General features: G+C 44.3%; 1 protein-coding gene across 3 annotated transcripts in view; it reads right to left on the bottom strand.

The window, feature by feature from the left end:
• Nucleotides 1-19310, bottom strand: part of LOC144829219 (uncharacterized) — a 464862-nt gene that overhangs the window by 57728 nt on the left and 387824 nt on the right. The window lies entirely within an intron of this gene.

Genomic DNA, 19310 nt, shown 5'->3' with positions numbered 1-19310 from the left:
CCGTAAGCCTGTGATATGACAATCGTTGTGTCGGGCTCGTTCTCTCTATCAGATTCCGTGGTACTGTACCAGGGTTATGGGAGAGCTAATTAGTTTCAGTTTCCATGAAGTTCATTGGGTTGGTAATAACAAGGTGGGTCACACACACATTTTTTGGCGGGGAGGATTGGAAGGTGAGGTAGTTTAGTTCGGATTATTTATTTTGATGCAGATGATGAGGAGCACAAATTAGCATATGGGTTTAAAAGATGTGATGGGTTATATTTACTTTTTTTATTATTATTTTTAAAAAAAGTAATTGTAGATGCCCCGGAAGAAGTTTATTAATATGACCGAAATGCATTGGGTGAAGATTAAATGTGACAAGGATTCAAGTTTGATTACATGCCTATGAATAGGCCCAGATGGGCAATTCTTGTGCAATTTAAAATACATGAAAACATGAAAACTTGGTGTCCTTGACGTGACGGATTATGATGGATTAACTTTGAAATAAACAGGATGGATTTGAGAAAAATTTGAGTACGTGGATAATTTGATCACAAACGTGTAGCAGGCTGTGCAACTCTTCCGTGACACAAAACTGCGTGTTGCAATCTTGTAATTGTTCTAAAGGCAAATTATCTCTTTAATTTCGTCTATGACGGGGTGGCTTGGAGCTCAAGCAATATGACAGCTCCTTTCTGAGCTCCAGCTCATCCCTCGGGGCTTCTCGATGTTTAAAAGTGTTTTACACTTACACTGGTGCATACAAATGGGGAAATAGCAACATCCGCCAAGACCTCACCCACTGATCAGTCGAAGTTGCATGAATACCGAGGAGTCTGCCTTATATGGTGAGCTTATTTTATTTATTTATTTACTTATTTATACAATTTGTAAAGCGCGCAAATACCTGTGGGTGTCTCAGCGCAAAGGACAGCGAGCAGGAAACAGAGGATATAGACTATTGGCTGAATAGCCATGTTTTTGTCATTTTTCTGAAGGCGAGTAGGGTTCAGCTAGCTTTGCTATGGATTGGAAGAGAATTCCACAGCTTGGCCGTGGCGACAGTAAATCGCTTGTCATCCCACGAGGCTGTCTTTGTCCGGGGGACTCTTAGCAGATTAGCTGTGGATGACCGTAAAGTCCTATTAGGGATGTAGGCACCCAGGGCCTCCATCAAGAACAATGGTCCGGAGTCACGCGAAACTTTATGTGCAATGCAAAGGGCCTTGAACTTATGGCTTCAGCTTCACCATGGCTCCTGCATGATGGTGTTGTGTTACCCAGCCAATAGATTTCAAAGATAAATTGACTGATCTGCAATCAGCGCCACTCCAGTAAACGGTTTGTGACCAAACAAGTTACAGCTCTGGGACTCACATTGCCGGTGGGTGCACAATCCTTTCTACGATGACACTGACGTCCTGTGAACCCCGTCCATTTCAACTGCTATGGCTAACCACACTTGAAAGCCCTGTGATAGCTAATATGCATCACCTGAACTGACTCGTTGAATTTGGTGATAGTTCCACTCAATCTTCGCCCTACATGAGATGTCCAGGTGGCCGCTTATGGGGCATTTCGTACATTCTCACTCAATATGTTAGGTCTCTGGCTCCAATGCTTAATCCATTTTGTTGAGCCCTTACTTAATGGATCCTTTTGTGACTTTACAATTTCTGCCCGGAATCCTGGTACCTGCTCACACTGCTAACACTTCGTGAGTCTTCCCACACTGTCATCTGACACCTATTACACCTGAAGCATTTTACAACCCCTAGCACCTAGATATTGGCCCTTGGTTCCTCCACTGCATGTTAACCATTATGATCTGGTTCTCACATTATGGTACCCTTTGTGATACCATGTATTTTAGGGCCCATGTTAAATTTCACTCTTACACATTGTTTTTTTTTTAAGCTATTAGCTATTGGGTGTCATAATTAAGAATATCCTCACGGGTGACAAGAAGTGCTCTACAAATCTACTGATTGATTGATTGAACCCGACAAAATTAAACTAAACAGACCATTAGAAAGAAACAAGATTTTGGTTGCTATCTTATTAATCCTTGGTGGTAAAGCTCCAGGACGAGGCTGCTTCACCATCTTCTTCTGTGAAACATTTTCCTTTCCGATTGTTTCACCTTTGGAATCTGTTCTTAGTCACTTTGCTGTATCTGGCAAGGGGAAAGGTACCGTTGCGGAATCAACTATTGTGGTTATTTCCGAAAGAGGGCTAAAGATCATTCATTGCTGAAATACTATAAGGCAATGTTCATGATAATCATGGGAGAAAAAAATCGATGCCAAAATCCTGACTAAGCGTTTAAAATCGCTCATCACCAAGCCAAGTGAATTCATGTCTCTTAGCCATGTTTCGTCAAGGGAAGGCTGGCGAGCGACAACACTCGCTCTTTATGCTATATAGTTCAAAAGGCTCTCTTTCAAATTCTGCAGCGGCTTTAATTGCCTTAGACGATGAAACAACCTTTGATAAGGTCACTTGGCCAGACCTAAAAGCAAGACAATATAGTAGTGGCAATTCCTTTATAAAAATGATTATGGCCACTTCAGCCAAAATCAAAATCAGTGGTTCCACCCCATATTATTTTACTCTCCAACAAGGCACCATCAAGGATGTCCACTGTGTCCTCTTCTGCTTCTGCGGGCAATAGACCCTTTGCTTTGATTACTAAACAACTGAACTGACATGAAAGGTTTTAGTTTTAACAATTCATGTTTTAAAACTGCAGATTACACAGACGATATTCTGAATTTCACTGAAGAAGCTGACTCTACTATTTCAGCTATTTTGAGCATCGTTCACAACGTATCTATGTTTGGAGAGTAACTTTAAAGTTTAGAGAAGACTGAGGTCCTGCTCCCTAACCCCCTATGCCTTGCTGTCTTCATGGGTAATACTGGGCTACATTTACAATAAAAAATATTAAATATTAAATATTTGGGTATATGGTACAGGTGTAACTTGTGAGAATCAGTAAAATACAACAAACACAAACTCATTGAGAAAAGTATCTATTGTCCTCTTGGTCCCCTCAACACATTTCATGGTGGAGCAGATTGGAAACTTTGAAGGTGATGATTATTCCATTAAAAACTTTATTTCTGGTATGTTGCCAATATGCCTCTCAAAGCTTTTTTTTTGCTTCAGTCGACAAAATGACGCAGACATTGTTCGTAGCAATAAGAAATCACTAATTTCTGTCTCAAACAGGGTGAAGGTGGCTGCAATCTGAGGAACTGGTTTCTTTGTGCTATATAAAACTTTATGAATAAATAAATAAATAAACTATCAGATAGCATACCTTGCTACTCAGGGTGTGCACTGGCTACTACATAAGCAGTTGCCGTACCCCCCGGCTACTAATTGAGCAATGTCTATGTTGTCTTTTTCCTTAAAACTAATTGACAAACTATGTCCCTGCCCATTAATAAATCCAATATCTTGTTATGGACCAACAAATTAACTCAGACTCTGGACTCCTCTTCCTTTGGCCCATTTTGGGCATCTAGGGGCATATCCCTCATTAACAGCCTCTATCATGGTTCTGAACCTCTGACTTTTGTGAAACTTTTCCCACAATTTTCCTTTTTTAACATTAAGTTTTATGATTTCCTGCACATTAAAGTGAAGATCTTCCAACTAGACCTCCTGATGGAGCTGGAGTTACTATCGACTCTTTCTCAATGGTTTTGATTAGGCCATATAGCTTCAAAGATCTATACCTATCTGGGCTTCTGTAAGACTATTACATCTACCCCTATTCTATTCAAGGTGAATGGTCTAAACATTTTCAGAATATTGGAAGAACTCCGCCTTCGGTGGACACTTGGTCTACAACCTGTTCTTGAGCACTTTACAATAATATAATTCCATTGTTTACAAAAAAGAGATTTTTCTGAACACATCTACTCTACTGGTCTCAAGATAAATAATTCAACTTAAAACTATTGGTCACAGATATCTACTGTACTTGCAAAGAGATGAAAGACACCTTTCAGAGCTTGTATTTCACATGTAAGTGGCTTAGACCTTACTGAGACAAAATTCAAGTGCATATTTATCATATCTTTAATCTACCACTTGTGCTAGACTTTCTCACAGTATTGCTTGGTCCACTCACTGCACTCACCAATTGTAGCTTCTCGAAATCTGATGTTTCTCTTCCTGATCTTTTATTCACAATTGTGATCAAATGTATTCTCATAGAATGGAAACCGTTACATAATATGTAATTCCACACCTGATTGGCTGGGTTACTTACCTGTTAAGTACGCATGACACACAGGCAAATCTCATGGGCAACCATGTGATTTCACAGAAAATATGGGGCTCACTAGATACATGTATGCATATTCCCCCAGAGGACTACATTCATCCAACAATACCCAGACCTTTGTGGGCAACATCCAACCCTTTGTTTCCAATCTCTCCAATTGGTGATTTCTTTCTTCTCTACCTTTCTCTACCCCTTCTTACCTCTTAACTTCACCTTTCTCTTTAACTACCTCACTTCTTCCTTTTTAGTTTTCTCTTCCTTAACTGTTGTAGAGGTACTCTGTCTTTTTATTCGCACTGTCCTGATGGAACAAACGTCCATTATGCAGTAATCTACAATATACTGGTTTATTCATTCCACCATTTGTATCTAAAGTTCATAATATGTACTAGCATCCATCCTTTATCTGTACAATCCATATGACTCACATTTTTTATGCATACTTGTACCTTTTTATGTAGGCAAAATTGACACTGCTTTGTTATTTGCCTATATTCCACTATTTTCTTTCCTTTATAAAAAATCAATAAAATGTATTGAAATACAAATAGAATGGTCTGTAATGACCATTATATCAAAACAGGGCATTATGTGCAGTTGGTTTTCTATATAAACTTGTGTATAGAAAACACTCCTTTTCCTGATCTCGAGATCTACAAAATCAATATTACCCTTATGGAACTCAAGGATATATACTTGAGATTGGTACTTTTTTACTTCAACCACTAATTGAACTCTACAAATGTATGTTCTACAGGACCATGTCAAATCAACAGTATGTTGTCTATGTAGCAATACCAATTTCTAATATCTGAACAGAAGGGGATGTTTTCATGGTACATAATCCTGTCCTCGAAATGTGGTACATGATGATTATCTATTTTGGATGTGAAAACCATGCCATTTGCAATCTCATTCTCTGCGAGTAAAAGGTGTTCTCTAAGATAAAATGGTTCTTTCTTAAATCAATTTTAGCATAATTCAACGATAATAGCAGCTGTGACCCTATGGGTTGACTCCAAGGCCCTGATTATCAGTGTGTAAGAAGAGTATGTGATATTTATCGCAACCAGTAACATTTAGTTCTCTGGGGTTCAGAGTTTATTGGGTGTGATAAATAGCAACTACTCTGCGTTTTGGGGAAATAATATGTGGCTTATGATACTTACCACACCAAAATCTCAAAATCTGTATCTTATGCTAAATTCCATATTGTTTTCCCCTGTTTCCTCATAAATTTCCCTAGGCTTGACCTGCAGAAATTGTGTTTGCTAAATACCACACATCCCAGAATTCCAACACTTGTGCAAATAAGGGCTTGCAGAGGGGTCAGACAACACGGATCCACCTATAATCAGAGCATTAGTGACTAAACTTGTCTCAGTCACGGATAATGCTTTTGTATACACACTTTCAATGTCTAAAGTGATAAATCAATCAGAATTTCTACCTTAGGGTGTTGCAATGCATTTGATGTTTGGGAGAGTATAAGATGCTTAAATTCAGAATTCTTATTTATTGAAAAACAAATACCCTTTTTCACCATTGTTCAACAAATGTCTGTTTCATCCCTGCCCGGATTTAAGACTTATATGTATTTGATAGGATCATAAGTTAGTCTTATTTAGTGTTCCGAGTTTATTAGTTGTCTGACCTTGTAAACATTATAGTCAATTCGATTTTTCAATGCTACCCCACCCCACATCAGTTGGTGTTACAATCACATTAGTCAGTTGTTCCAAAGATTGTACTGCTTCAAATTCTAGTTTTGTTACATTATACTAGTCTCACCTTCTCCTCCTCCGACATTTCCACTGCCTCCACAGGCATCTCCACTAACCCCGTTCACTCTGCTGAGTAGGGAGAATCGAGCCCTACTTATTTCAGTCTACTCCCCATTACCTCCTCCTTATCCAATCTTAACCCTTCTCAAATCCTTTCTTCTAAGAATGCCATGTGCTTGCTTACTCATTGTATAGCCTCATTACAACTTTTTCTCTTGTGTGGCAGTCTGTTGCTTTGTAGCTGAGTATGTCCAATATAAATCCAATATATGCATATATGCATACACATATAAATACTTTTCTGTTGAAGTCACAACATGGCAATTAAATGACGACGCCCTGGAAAATTGACGAGGTTGTGAAAGGGATCACAACTGATAAATATGTGTTTTCCACATTTTATGATTTGTTCCTGTTTTTGTTTTCAATCCTATCTTAATTGGAATGACTGGACAAGGGAGGGATTTAAGCACTTGGATGTGGATATAGCATAATTCTTTTTACTTCGACCCAAAATTGCACAACATATTTGGTACCCAACAACATTCTAACTTCCCCCATGACGGAAGAGGGCTTTTTAGGCAGGATAACCATTGTAAAACTGTTGTCTTCAACAATATTCTCTCCTATTCACATTCTGTAGTATTTTCTTCCAGTCCACATTTAGAAATCATTAACAGAGGACAAAGATGTAACATTTAGTAGACCAAAGGGCATGTTTAAAAGGAAATGTTGGACACGGAGCTGCAGCATATTTTGCAGCACCACTCTTTGCCATTTCCAAAATACAGTGCTGCCAAATGTCCGGTGCAGCCCTGTGTTTTCCCTAGCTCTGGCGCTAAAAATAGCTGCCTAGTGCCAACGCAGACACGCTTGCGCCACAATGTAAGGGTACCTGCGTTGCAGGGAATGATTGTTTATGTGCAGGAATGTGTCCCTTCCTGCACATAAATAATCAATAATGGCAGTTTGCTACTTCAATGTGTGCCACAGAATGCAATAGAAGTAGCAAATTGCCATTATTTTATGATTGTTTATGTGCAGGAAGGGACACCTTCCTGCACATAAACAATCATTAATGGCGTTTTGCTCTTTTTATGTGTTCTGCAGAATGCAACACACATAGAAAAAGCCTAAACAAGGAGAAAGAAAAGTATTTCTCCTCTTTGCGCAATTCGAACACCTGCTATTGCATGGCGTTAGGTTTTGAGGCTGCCTCAGATTTAGAGATCCTTGTAAATCTGAGGCAGTGTCAAAAAGCAGAGGGTATTGAGGTGGAACGGCCCCAGCAACACTCATTGCACGCACCTTTCACGCAGATACCTGGCTCCTCACGGACTGCTGCAGCAGGAGGAAAAAATTTAATTATAATACCATTCCGTTATCATTTTAATTTTTCCTTTCTCTGCTGCTCCTGGCAGTGGGGCGTCACTCCTCGGAGCCGCCACTGGTGTACAGTGGAGTAGAGTGACGTTGAGAGCAGTGGCATAGAATTGAATGGCATAGAGTAGAGTGGTATAAAGTGGTGCAGATTGGAGTGGTGTGCAGTTGAGTGATGCAGAGGGTAGTGGCACACAGTAGAGTGGAGTGGCATAGAGTTACGCGGAGTAGAGTGCAGAGTAGAGTTGAGTGGCATAGAGTGCAGCAGTATAGAGTGGTGTAGAGTAGAATAACATAGAGTGGTGCAGAGTAGAGTATAGTGCTGTAGAGTGAAGTGGAGTAGTGCAGAGTTGAGTGCCGGAGAGTTTATTGGTGGAGAGTGCAGTGTTGCAGAGTAGAGTGTCAGAGTACAGTGGTGTAGGGTGGAGTAGAGTGCCAGAGAGAGCAGTGGCATTAAGTACAGTGATGCAGAGTACAGTGCAGTGGCAAGAGTGGAGTGGTGTAGAGTAGCATGAAGTGCAGTGGCGTAGATTAGATTGTTTCAGGGTAGAGTGAAGTTGCATAGATTGGCATAGGATGTAATGGCATAGAGTAAAGTGATGTAGAGTGTAGTGGTGCAGAGTAGAATAGAGGGCGTACAGTGGATTGGTGTAGAGTGTAGAGGCATAGGGTTGAGTGTTACAGAGTAATGTGTATTGGTGTAGAGTGCATTGGCATAAATTGTAGTGGTGTAGAGTGCAGTGTTGCAGAGTGGCGTAGAGTATAGTGCGTTGAGTGGAATTGTGCAGAGTAAATTGGTGTGGCCTAGAGTAGAGTAGAGAGACGTAGAGTACAGAGTGCACCAGCGTGATATGTTGTAATATGGAGTAATGCAGAGTAGAGAGTAGTGGTGTGGAATGGTGCAGAGTAGAGTGGGGACGCATAGAGGGGAATATTAATGGTGTGGTGGCACACTGATATTACAGACAACACATTTTCAATTGAAATGACCATTACATTTGCACAGATGTATAGTATTTCTAATAAACTATTCAGTGCACAGACAAAAATGTGTGGAAATTGCATCACCTAGTGTAATGATTTGTTTTGATGATATTAAAGTACTTGTTTCCAACATACTTCAGAAATAACAAAAATGTGCAAATTTGTGTTTCTAATTCTGATATATCCTGAAATACTTGCACAGTTCATTTAAATGTTGTCATAGGCTAGAAAAACACTTTCCTTCCCCCAGTATCCAGCAAGATTGTTACATAAATCCTCTCACTTTGAAATCAAAGAAAGAAAAGTAAACAAGCGCCCTCAGAAGACAGCATCTGACATTTGACTTGATCTTTGAATGCACAGCAAATGTGATGAGACAAGAACGAGATTTATAGGCCTATTTACTGAAAGGGAGCACTCTGAAGGATACTGTAAATAAGGTTTGGGCAAGGGAATGTACGAACCCCAGCTGGACAGCCTAAAACAACTCCAGCAAATGGAGAGCAATAAAACTACCAATGCCAAGCAACGGGCAGAATGATTCCTAGGTCAACTTTCTGAATGTCCCGAGGATGTCTTTAGCAAACCAGACAGCTGCACTGTCTGGTAGGCTGCGACCTATAGCATTTGAATCATCTACTTCTGAAACACTCTTCAAACCGAGAGAAGTATTGATAGTTAAAGAGACAGGGATAGTTAATTTCATCTACAATTGGCCAGTCTAGCTAGAGGATACTTTTTACTTGCAGGACGATCTTACTGAAAAATTAAAAATCAATGGAGACAACTCCGAAGCATTGCAAACAGTGGTCGAAGTGGGCGGGATCAGAGGGGCATGACATTCAATTCAAGGAAAACAGTTACTCTACAGTATGCTAAAAGATAACCAACCTTTGATGGTTAATTCCGACACCTGAAATGCTTCAGCTGAAGTGCAAGGCAAGGAGTCACCTGTGCTCCTACTTGTTTGGGTGCCTGCTTGCCTGAAAGCCTCCATTGACTTTAATTAATGGAATAACTTGACACTTCCTGATGACACAGATTTATTCTTTTTGACTGGCATTGGAAAGAAGTTACCCGCTGAGCTGTGAAGTGTGTACTTTTTAAAGGGGAGTGACACATGCCCCTGCACTTAAAGGGCTGCAGGGACCTGTAATACACTCCTAACTATTCTTCACTGCTCCAATCAGGGTTCAAATCCGTGGCTCTCCGGTCACAGACACAGACCTCTGCAGTGCATTAACTAATAGAGGTTTCATAAAGTGCTATAGTGCATTTCCCACTGAATAACCTAACTTGCATGTATTTCCCATTTAAGCTGTATGTTATTCTATATGGAGTCATTTATATGTACATACCTGAAGGTGAAAGACCCCAAAAAGTTACTGAGTAGTTTTTTTTAGCCACACCGCCCCATTGTGCACATCATCACAGTTCCCTTGCGTTTTTCATTGCACTTTCACCGCTGGTTGCAACCACCTACTAGAATAACACAACGGGATGAGGCTACTTTTGTGTTTCTACCAGGACCAGGATCTTTTGCCTGTTCCAGTCCGGGATTTGCGAGCAGTTGCCAGGCGCTGCAAGCAAGCGTCGAGCAGCGCGAGGAGGCGAAGGGCGCTGCACCGTCCCTAGCTGCCTTAACTTACTTGCCGGTGCCTCCAAAAACTGTGCCGCGAAACACCTCTCTTTGCCCAACGCGGCCGGAGCCGCGATAACATCTCTCTTTGCGGCCCGAGCAGTGCACGAGAGAGCACAAACCTCGCCGGCGGGAGAGTCGGGGTGACCTGATCGAGGCAGGGAGGCGGAGAGTGCCGAGAGTGCAGAGCCTAACCCCTGACACCCAGACCTCGAGACTCCACGACCTCACACGGCCGGCTTCTCCGGCCCAGGTAGACCCGCCCCACCCCACTGGAAAGCTCGACTCACAGAGCACAGCAGAGGAGAAGGGGCGGACAGCAACGGTGAACCAAATTGTGACCCCAAGCGAGGAAGAAACGGAGCAGCAAGGGTGAGTCCTGATTTGCGAGAGGCAAGCCCCTGTAGGAGCACCCCCCCCCCCCCAATCTGGACAAAAAAAAAAGGGGGAAGGAAATAAAAGGGATATAAGGATTGGATTGGAATACCTAAAAGGGGGTGAAGAGACAACTTGCGATCGTCTATCTTGGCAGTGTTCCTTTGCCCGGTTAACTGCACAGCAAATAAAGTCCTCTATTATCAGCCTCCGACGGTAGGTGCTCTACATCCCTCTAATAGCCCTTATCGCCCAGGAGCAGAGAGATTTGCCTACTTGCCTACCTGCCAACGGATTGTTAAATGACTGCTTGCTCCATTCTGCACCGTGCTGAGCAGTGCTGACAACGGGAAACCCCGTCAAGGCCAGGAGCCCACAGTGCTTTGAATTGTGAGCCACGTTTGCCCTGGCCACCCCCTGGTAGATCCGCCATCCCATTGACCCAGGTGAGGGCGAGGGACAGGGAGCACCTGTCCATCTCCGCTGCCCTCACCAAGCACCACCCCAAAAGGAGAATTGATAGACCCCTCTTCCTCCACAAAGCAAGAGGGGAGAGAAAGGACAGGGGCAGAGTGGAGACTCTGACAAGCAATCAACAGACTACGGAGGACATCCGAGGCCGGCTCCTCGACTCAGCGCGGCCGCCAGTCAGAGGGAAGCGAAACCCCAGAAGGACTCCTGCCACATGGGCCTCAAAAAGAAGGGGCGATTATCTATGACCCCGGAAAAAAGCCCTAAGATGCACCCGCCGACCAACCCGCCATTAACCAGAGTCACGAGGAGCAAATCACTTACAGATAGCTTAAGTGAAAAATCGCAAGAGGCCGATCAAAGGGGTTCGATCAGAAAATTTCTCAAGAAAATAGATCCCCTAAGCAGCAACCAAGATACTAACCAGGGTGCTTCCCCTGATGCTCTTCGCCCAGCCCGAGAAAACAGCACTAACCACCACAGCAGCCTTTTGTCTCCCTCTACTAGCAAATCTAAGGATGAGACTGTCACATGTGAAATACATAGGACTAACCAGGAAACGACCAGCGAAGCCCCTGAGCAGCTCTACCCAATGCAATCTGTAGGCCAACCCAGAGGTGGAACTCTACCTCCGCCCACAGACAACGGGCTGGGCATTTCATTCAGCAAAGCCATCGAAACAGCAACACCCACAGGAGGCCTTACAGTAAAGACAACAGCCCAAATTCATCAGACCAACGACCTCGGCCCACACCTTCAGACCACGGGAAAAAGCGACCCCCAAGATGAACCCAAACATTCCAAATCAACGGCCCCCCAGCCTGACGGCCCGGCCCTAGCGGCAGGGGATTCTACAATTTCACTTCTCCACAGCCTGGAACAAAAGATCGAACAAACCCTCGACCTAACTCCAAACCTGTCATGGCCTCTGACGTCCCCATGGGCCCCTAACACAAAATCCGTCTATCTCGCTTGTAATAGCAGTGCGGACATGACTCCAGAGAAATCATTCTTGACGGAGACTAATAGTGCCACCAACAAAGCTCTTCTATGGCAATCAACGAAGATGGAAGTGCAAATAGATCTCCTACAAGCAATCGCAGGCCGCTTAGCAGATATAAGCTCCAAGGTGGAGGCCCTTGACGATAGGTTCTCCGAACTTGCGGCCTTTCAACGGGGCGATTGTTCCTGTTGCTGCTCTACTCTCATCGAGAAATGGGCCTGCCTTCCCGAGGTCCTAGCAGATATAGTGGAACTAGCGAAAGGGAGCATGGCGGTTCCAACTCCCACCAACCAAGAAGAATGGGAGAAGCACAATAGTTTCACCTCCAGGGAGACACAGCACCCTGCGGTTCCACAGGGTCAGCAGAACACTGCCGACAACGGCAAATGCGAAGAGCCTACGAACCACACATTAGACAGTAGCCCAAAAGCATCTAAAAGCCTACAAAGCCCAAATCCCGGGGAAGGCGATGTTACCGGAACAGTCCTGCAGGAGCATAGCTCACGCGCAACAGATACGCAAGAACTGTCATTATCAAGGAGAGCAAAAAAGAAGCTAAAGAAACAACAGAAAAAAACAAAGCTAAAAGTGAGACAATCCCAGCTACTGAAAATCAGTCAACCGCCCCAAAAATGGGGCACAAAAGCAACCCAGCTGTATCCAATATTTACAGACAAAAACTGGGGTAACAGGGTCTCCCCGGTCTCTTTGATAACGGAAGCCCAACTCAAACAAATAACACCTTCAAGGAGCTCCAACGTGAAGGGCCAAAAGTCACCAGAGAGGCAAAATCACCTCACTGACACCCATTCAACGGTCGGAAAACATTTACTTTCTATAGAACTGCCATCTCAGATAACTTCGGCAACAAAGAAGCAGCAAGGGATCACCTTAAACCAATTAAACCCAAGCACGCAGATCCAGCCCACCACTTGGATGAACAACGGCCAAAATGCAAGACCTCAAGGAAGTTCTCCCTCAAGCCAACTAGGAAGCTCAAACAAAGAGCCAACTTCAGCAGCACTTACTACAGAAAATGAAGAAAGAGCACAAACGCCGGCTCCATTAGAAGTTGTCTACGAGGTGGTTTTCACACCGAGATTCTCGAGCACGGGAAAGCACGACATCCTGAACCGGAGTAACATCCTACGCCTGTTTAAACACCTGGACACCCTAGACAAGACAGGCACAGGGGACATAGAATGGGTGAAATTCGAGAGCATGAAGGGGGACACACATGGTGACTCTTCAGTGGTGGGATTGAAGAAAAAAGCAATACAACAAGCTGTCGTGAACAACACCACACGATTTGCCGAATGGGGCATTGAAGTCCGGATCTTGCCGAACCCAAAATATCCTCATGTTCTGGCCCCTGAAAGAGGGAGAAAGGCCACTTGGTCAGTACTGCATGGGATAAACAGTCCGGGCCCCAAAGACAGAAACCAGACGGGCAAAATGGATCAATTGGGTATTAGAATTTCCTGTCAAAACAACCAACGGGTTATCTGCACCACATCCCCCTTCCCTGACCAAAAGGGACCCGCAAGAAGGAGTACACAGCATTCCTAACCAGGATAAAAGCCAACCCGCCAGAGGAGACGCCGAGCCCGGATCAACGTCAAAGCCACAATTAACCATAATATCATGGAACATAGAAGGGATCAGCAAAATCGCTAAAAACAAAAACCTGAAGCAGTTCCTGGAAAGCGGAGACATAATCTGTTTCCAAGAAACGTGGGCCCTGTCCACCACTCCTATGGCAGGGTACTACGAACATCAAATACCAGCCGAAAAAAGGAACATCTTCGGTCGTCCAGCCGGCGGTCTATCCGTCTTTATAAAACACGAGTGCGCACTCACAGTCACCTCTATCAACTTGAACTTCTCTGGTTTGCAAGCTGTACAGATAAGAGGTTTGAGTCTCAATAAACAGCCAACGAGTCTACTGGTAATAAATTGCTATATCAACCCTGCACAGACTTTAATGAAAGACCAACTGGAGGCACTGGCACAGAAACTTGAAGATCTGCTAAACAAGCACAAAACATTCCAGGTCATCCTTGCTGGGGACTTCAATCTGAAAAACCTGGACAAAACTGAAGCACCTCCCTGGGGCCTAGGCAGGGCAGCCCCCCTGCTTGATCTTCTCAACAATCACAAGCTGATATCTACCAACGAACTAAAGAGATCCTGCTCGACCGGCTGGCAGCCTAAGCCCACATTCCGAGATGTCTCAAGAATAGACTACATCATGATCAGTGAAGAGCTGGCGGCCAGAATGGACGATTTCGAAGTGGAAGACAGGAAGGAAAGCGACCATAGGCCACTAAGAGCAGCATTTCAGCTGGACGTACCGCCAGCCATCGTCCAGCAATCCATCGGGAAGTCAAGTGGGGAGGAGAAGCATAGTGCCCTGCGGAGGATTAAGTGGTCAGAAAAGATCAACGGCACACTTCAAATATGGCTAGACCAGGCACAGGAAGGCAGCTTATTGAGCGAGCCCTCACCCATAAAAGGATGGGATAATATAATAGAGGATCTACAATCCAAGCTTGGGAACCCCAAACTCCAAAACCCAAGAACAAACGGGCCACATAGACCAGGAAGTACCCTCCCACAGGATATACGCGACCACAAAAGACAGTTGCGCAAAGCACTTGCAGACAAGAAAAGAGGACGCCCCCAAACAGAGGGAGCATCGATCCCCTCACTGAGGGCCTCCCTCAGGAAGAAGGTCTGGGAACACAAAAAAGCTGATACGGAAAGCAAGTGGCTCAAAGTCTTCTCCCTGCTTAAACAAAAGAACTCAGCACGACTCTGGAGATACATAAATCAGCTGAGCAACCGAGGTCCATCACGAGAAAATGGGGTTGCAGAAAAGGACTGGATACAACACGTGAAGCAGCTATATGAAACGGCCTCCACCGAGGAAGCCCCACCAAGCGATAAAGTGGAGTTTGCAGAGTCGGAGCAACTGAGTGGCACAAAACCAGGAGTTCCAATTCTGTGCCCAGTCATGGCCCCGAAGGGAAATAGATCCCCGGCCGTCGTAGTTGATACCCTACCAACGTGGGCAAATGCTCAACAGGTCATCAAAACCATCAAGAGCATGAGGAATGACGGGGCCCCGGGGCCTAACGGGTTTCCAGCACCGGTTTTCAAACAGGCACCGGAGTTTTGGGCTAAATTCCTGACTCCGCTCTTCAACTACACCTTTTCGACAGCAATAACTCCTGAGTCCTGGAGGGGCTCCATACTCGTCCCAATCTTCAAAAAAGGAGATCGCCTAAAGCCGTCAAACTACAGGCTCATCGCCCTGTTAGATCTGGAAGCCAAGGCTTACGCTCGCCTATTATTGAAAGATCTAGAAAAATGGGTAGAAGAGAGAAACATAATACCTATGCACCAGACAGGCTTTAGGTCTCAGGCATCAACAATGGACAATGTCTTGGCGCTCGCACACATCTCAGCCCAGGCAACACTGAAGAACCACCTCCCACTCTTTTGCTGCTTCGTGGACTACACCACCGCCTTCGACAAAGTAGTCAGAAAACGATTATGGTGGAAACTTGAAAAGTGGGGCATCCCTCCAAATCTTTTGAAGGCAATAAGGTCATTACACGAGGACACCTGGGTGAGGGTCAAAACAAGTGCCCGTACAGTCTCCCCCAAAATAAGCATAGAGAACGGGCTGAAGCAAGGGTGTGTGCTGGCCCCCACCCTCTTCAACTTATATACGGCGGACCTGGGAGAGGCACTAAAAGGTGCCAGCCTAATAGCCCCAAGATTAGGAAGCGTGAGGCTTCCCGTCCTACAGTACGCCGATGATACAGTCATACTGGACCATACAAAGGTGGGACTACAAAGAGCATTAAATGCTCTAAATAGCTTTAACATCGTAAACAACTTGATAGCCAACCAAGGGAAAACCAAGGTCATCATCTTTGGGTCCTACCAACGGAAAAGGAAAGCACAGTGGCAACTGGGAAACGATTTAATTAACTCGGTGGCTTCATACAACTACTTAGGGGTCTGGTTCACGGAACGGGCCAAGGCGAATATACATATAAACCAGCAGAGCTTTAAAGCCAACAAGGTCACCCACGCATTAAGACAACTTAGCCAGAACCTGACTAGCCCTTCCGCCAGCCCCATCCTGATAGCGCTTAGAGCAAAACTCCTTCCAGCAATCAGCTATGGCCACTTAGCCTTCCCCGGGAAACTGGAGACTCTTCTCAATCTAGCCCAAGCTAAGGCATATAAATCGGTGCTACAAATACCAAAGTCGGCAAGAAAAACTAGGCTAAGACTGGAGCTTGGAGTTGCAAGACCAGACCTGATATGTCAGGGGGAGATTATAAAGCTATATTTAAGAATTTTAAGGGCTCCGGCCAACTCTTTAAAAAATCATTTGAGATCTATCTTCGAGTGGCCAGGCTCGGAATGGCACACAAGGCTGGGAATGGCAATACGTGTCTTGAAGATCGATGAAGAATCTATGTCGCGGCAGGACATCCCCCTGAGCGCATGGAAGAAAGCCATCAATAGACAAGTGCACGAAATTTCCTTCGACCTTGACTACAAATCTCTTCGCCGAAGCCCGCACTTGGTCTCACTAAATGATTCATACAGGGTAGGAACAGCACAACCCTACTTAAGTGAGTCCCTCACAACTCAAACCAGAAGTAAAATTTTATATATGAGGCTGACCATGCTGGGGATAGCTGATTTCAATCCAGTTTGGGCTCGAAAAGGGGATTCCACAACTTGCAGATTGTGCAGTTACAAGAAGGAATCCTGGCTGCACCTTCTCTGTTGCTGCCCTACCCTTAACAATGATCGCCGGCGACTACTGCGCCCAATTTGCCTCAGCAAGAATATAAAGTCTTGCAGCGCAGCATCAGCATTACGTCTATCTAATACCAGCACAATGATCTTGGCAAGACTGGCGAAATTCATCCACCAAATCAGGCTGGCCCTAAAAGCTGTGGGCCACAGCGGACGGGATTCATTCACGCAGCACCACTGACCATGTCCCATTTCCACGCCCCCTTCCAAGAATGCAACGCACCTAGTAAGATAGTTAATGCACCACTGAGAGTAGCTTTTGCGCTCACCTGCAACAGACCTACTCCAAGGCATATAAGTTGGGGAATGGACAATCATGCGGGACTCAGTCATTTGAACAAAATAATTCATGCAAGCAAATGATGTAACCAATTACAGTCCTGATTTTAGCATTAGCTTTTAACTTTAGCTTTTTAAGTATCTATTCTTTTTATATACAAGAAATTGCTTCATTGTTGATTTTACTGTAATGATTTTAATTAATTATACAGTCAATAAAAATTGTCATTGTCATGATGCGACACATCATCAGATTCGTAAACCATGTGAAACACATTTTTATTAATGAAATACATTTTGGGGACGTATATAACTATTGTTGTTATTTGATAAACAAGGTGATCATTAAAATGAAGGGGGCAGAATCTTTGAATCAGTGAAGCCCTAAAACTTACAAAAACCAAAGTCATATTACCCGGCAAGACAAGACACCAGCACAGGATTTCCAGGCACCGAATCAACGACTTGACTTTGGCAGATTTGCACGCCCTTACTCAAGACTGCTCTTTGGTGTTATGCAGGCTCTAAATTGCTGCAATCCCACCAGCGGACCCTTCACTTCACCACCTGATACTCACTGTGGCAACATACATCTATGGCAGGTGCAGGCAATAACAGGAGAGACCCCTGTGGTACAGAGGTACACCCTGCAGGTCCAACCCCCAAACAAGCAAAAACAAGGCCATGAGGTGTATCCAGTAATCAATTAAAAAAAAAAGAGAAACAAGAGTGCACAATGGTGCGAAAAAACAATGGAGAAAGGTAGTAACCTATAGGCAGGGCTTCATCTGCAGCCAGACTGAGAACACAAACCAGTCCTTTCAATTAGTCCGCCGGCCGTGGGGGGAGTGGAGGAGGGCGTTGCTGGTGGGAACAGTAACACAAAAAAAACCACCACTCCAAAACCGGCCCCCATCCTTTCGGCCCACCGGGAAAATACTCGGTACCTGCTACAGCCATTCCAGCCCTGGCTTCATATCTGTGGGAAGACCCACTGCCATGTCAGTCAAGACCGCCATGTTTTTTATGTATCGCCACCTTAGTCCCTACAGGGTTACAGGGCACAGCTGCGTGGGCAGCAGCCACGGGGAAACAAAAAAGTCTCAGAGTACTTTGGGAGTTGCAGGTGTAGGGAATTATCTACAGAAGCCACCTGAAAAAAACCACAGATGTCAATTTCACCAAGGGAATTTGGATGAGTCAGTGGGGCAGCTGCAGGGAATAGCCACGGAATCGCCTTTAGCAATGGGCATGTCATTGCAGCTGTGCTGAGGTAAAGGTGGGCGTGGCTGTTGTCAGAAAGTGTTGCTATCTAGGCTGCAACTCAATCCCTTAAGCCAATTTAATGTAATGGTTGTAGGAGGACCCATGACTGTAGTTGTTAAAGGCCAAAAACAGATCAAGTAGTATTAGTGTCCTGACGCCACCCATCAAAGGTCTCATATCGTCAAGTACAGCTAGTGGGCCCCACTCCATCCCGGGATCCGTCCAAAAGCTGGAGTAGCAGAAAGAATATGGAAAATATCTGTAAATTATGTTGCTGATACTGGTGTGGCTCTACAGTTTTGTGTAGTCTAGCTTTCAATTATGTGCAAGCTGGTGCTCACATGGATAGTTGTCTTTTCCAGTATGATGTAAGCTGGATCAGCATGCCAGGAACTTTGTCAGCTTTGTTGCCAGATGGAACTTACATGCACAGCGATCTTGTACGATTTGGTGCAAGCCAAGGCATCACATCAGTAGTTCGTAGAGTCCATAGTAATTGTATGGCTTACCTGAGAAGAACTGGTATTCTGTGTGAGTTCTTAAGAAAGGGTCCGGACTTGATGCTGTGACTTTATGCCATGTGTATTTGCCGCAAGAAGAATGTCGTAGCATGCTATAGGTAGAATACATGACATCACAAGCAAACCAGAACTGAGAAAGCTAAAATCGTCAGAGGTACTCAGCAATGCATTGTATCTCAAAGTCTGTTATGAAGCTCTGTGGTTATACTGAAGAAGCACCTACCTATGATATATGATATCTCTTTATTAATCTAATAACTGCACTTTTAAAATTGCTTTATTAACCTTCTTGCTTTCTCAAATTGGCTTGAAAATGCACCATTTGTCTACTTTTTTCCCCAAATTTTCTGTTACGCTCGCTCGCTGCGGTGCAGTATTCCAATATTTTTACGCCTCACCACTTTCAAATGTCACCAGCCACCACTGATCGAGACTAAGTGTCATGCTTGGTGGGTTGCAGGGGGATGCAGTC

Source organism: Lissotriton helveticus, chromosome 1_1, assembly GCF_964261635.1.
Source record: "Lissotriton helveticus chromosome 1_1, aLisHel1.1, whole genome shotgun sequence".
In the NCBI taxonomy this organism is placed as follows: Eukaryota; Metazoa; Chordata; class Amphibia; order Caudata; family Salamandridae; genus Lissotriton; species Lissotriton helveticus.
This window is presented reverse-complemented; position numbering and strand designations above follow the sequence as displayed.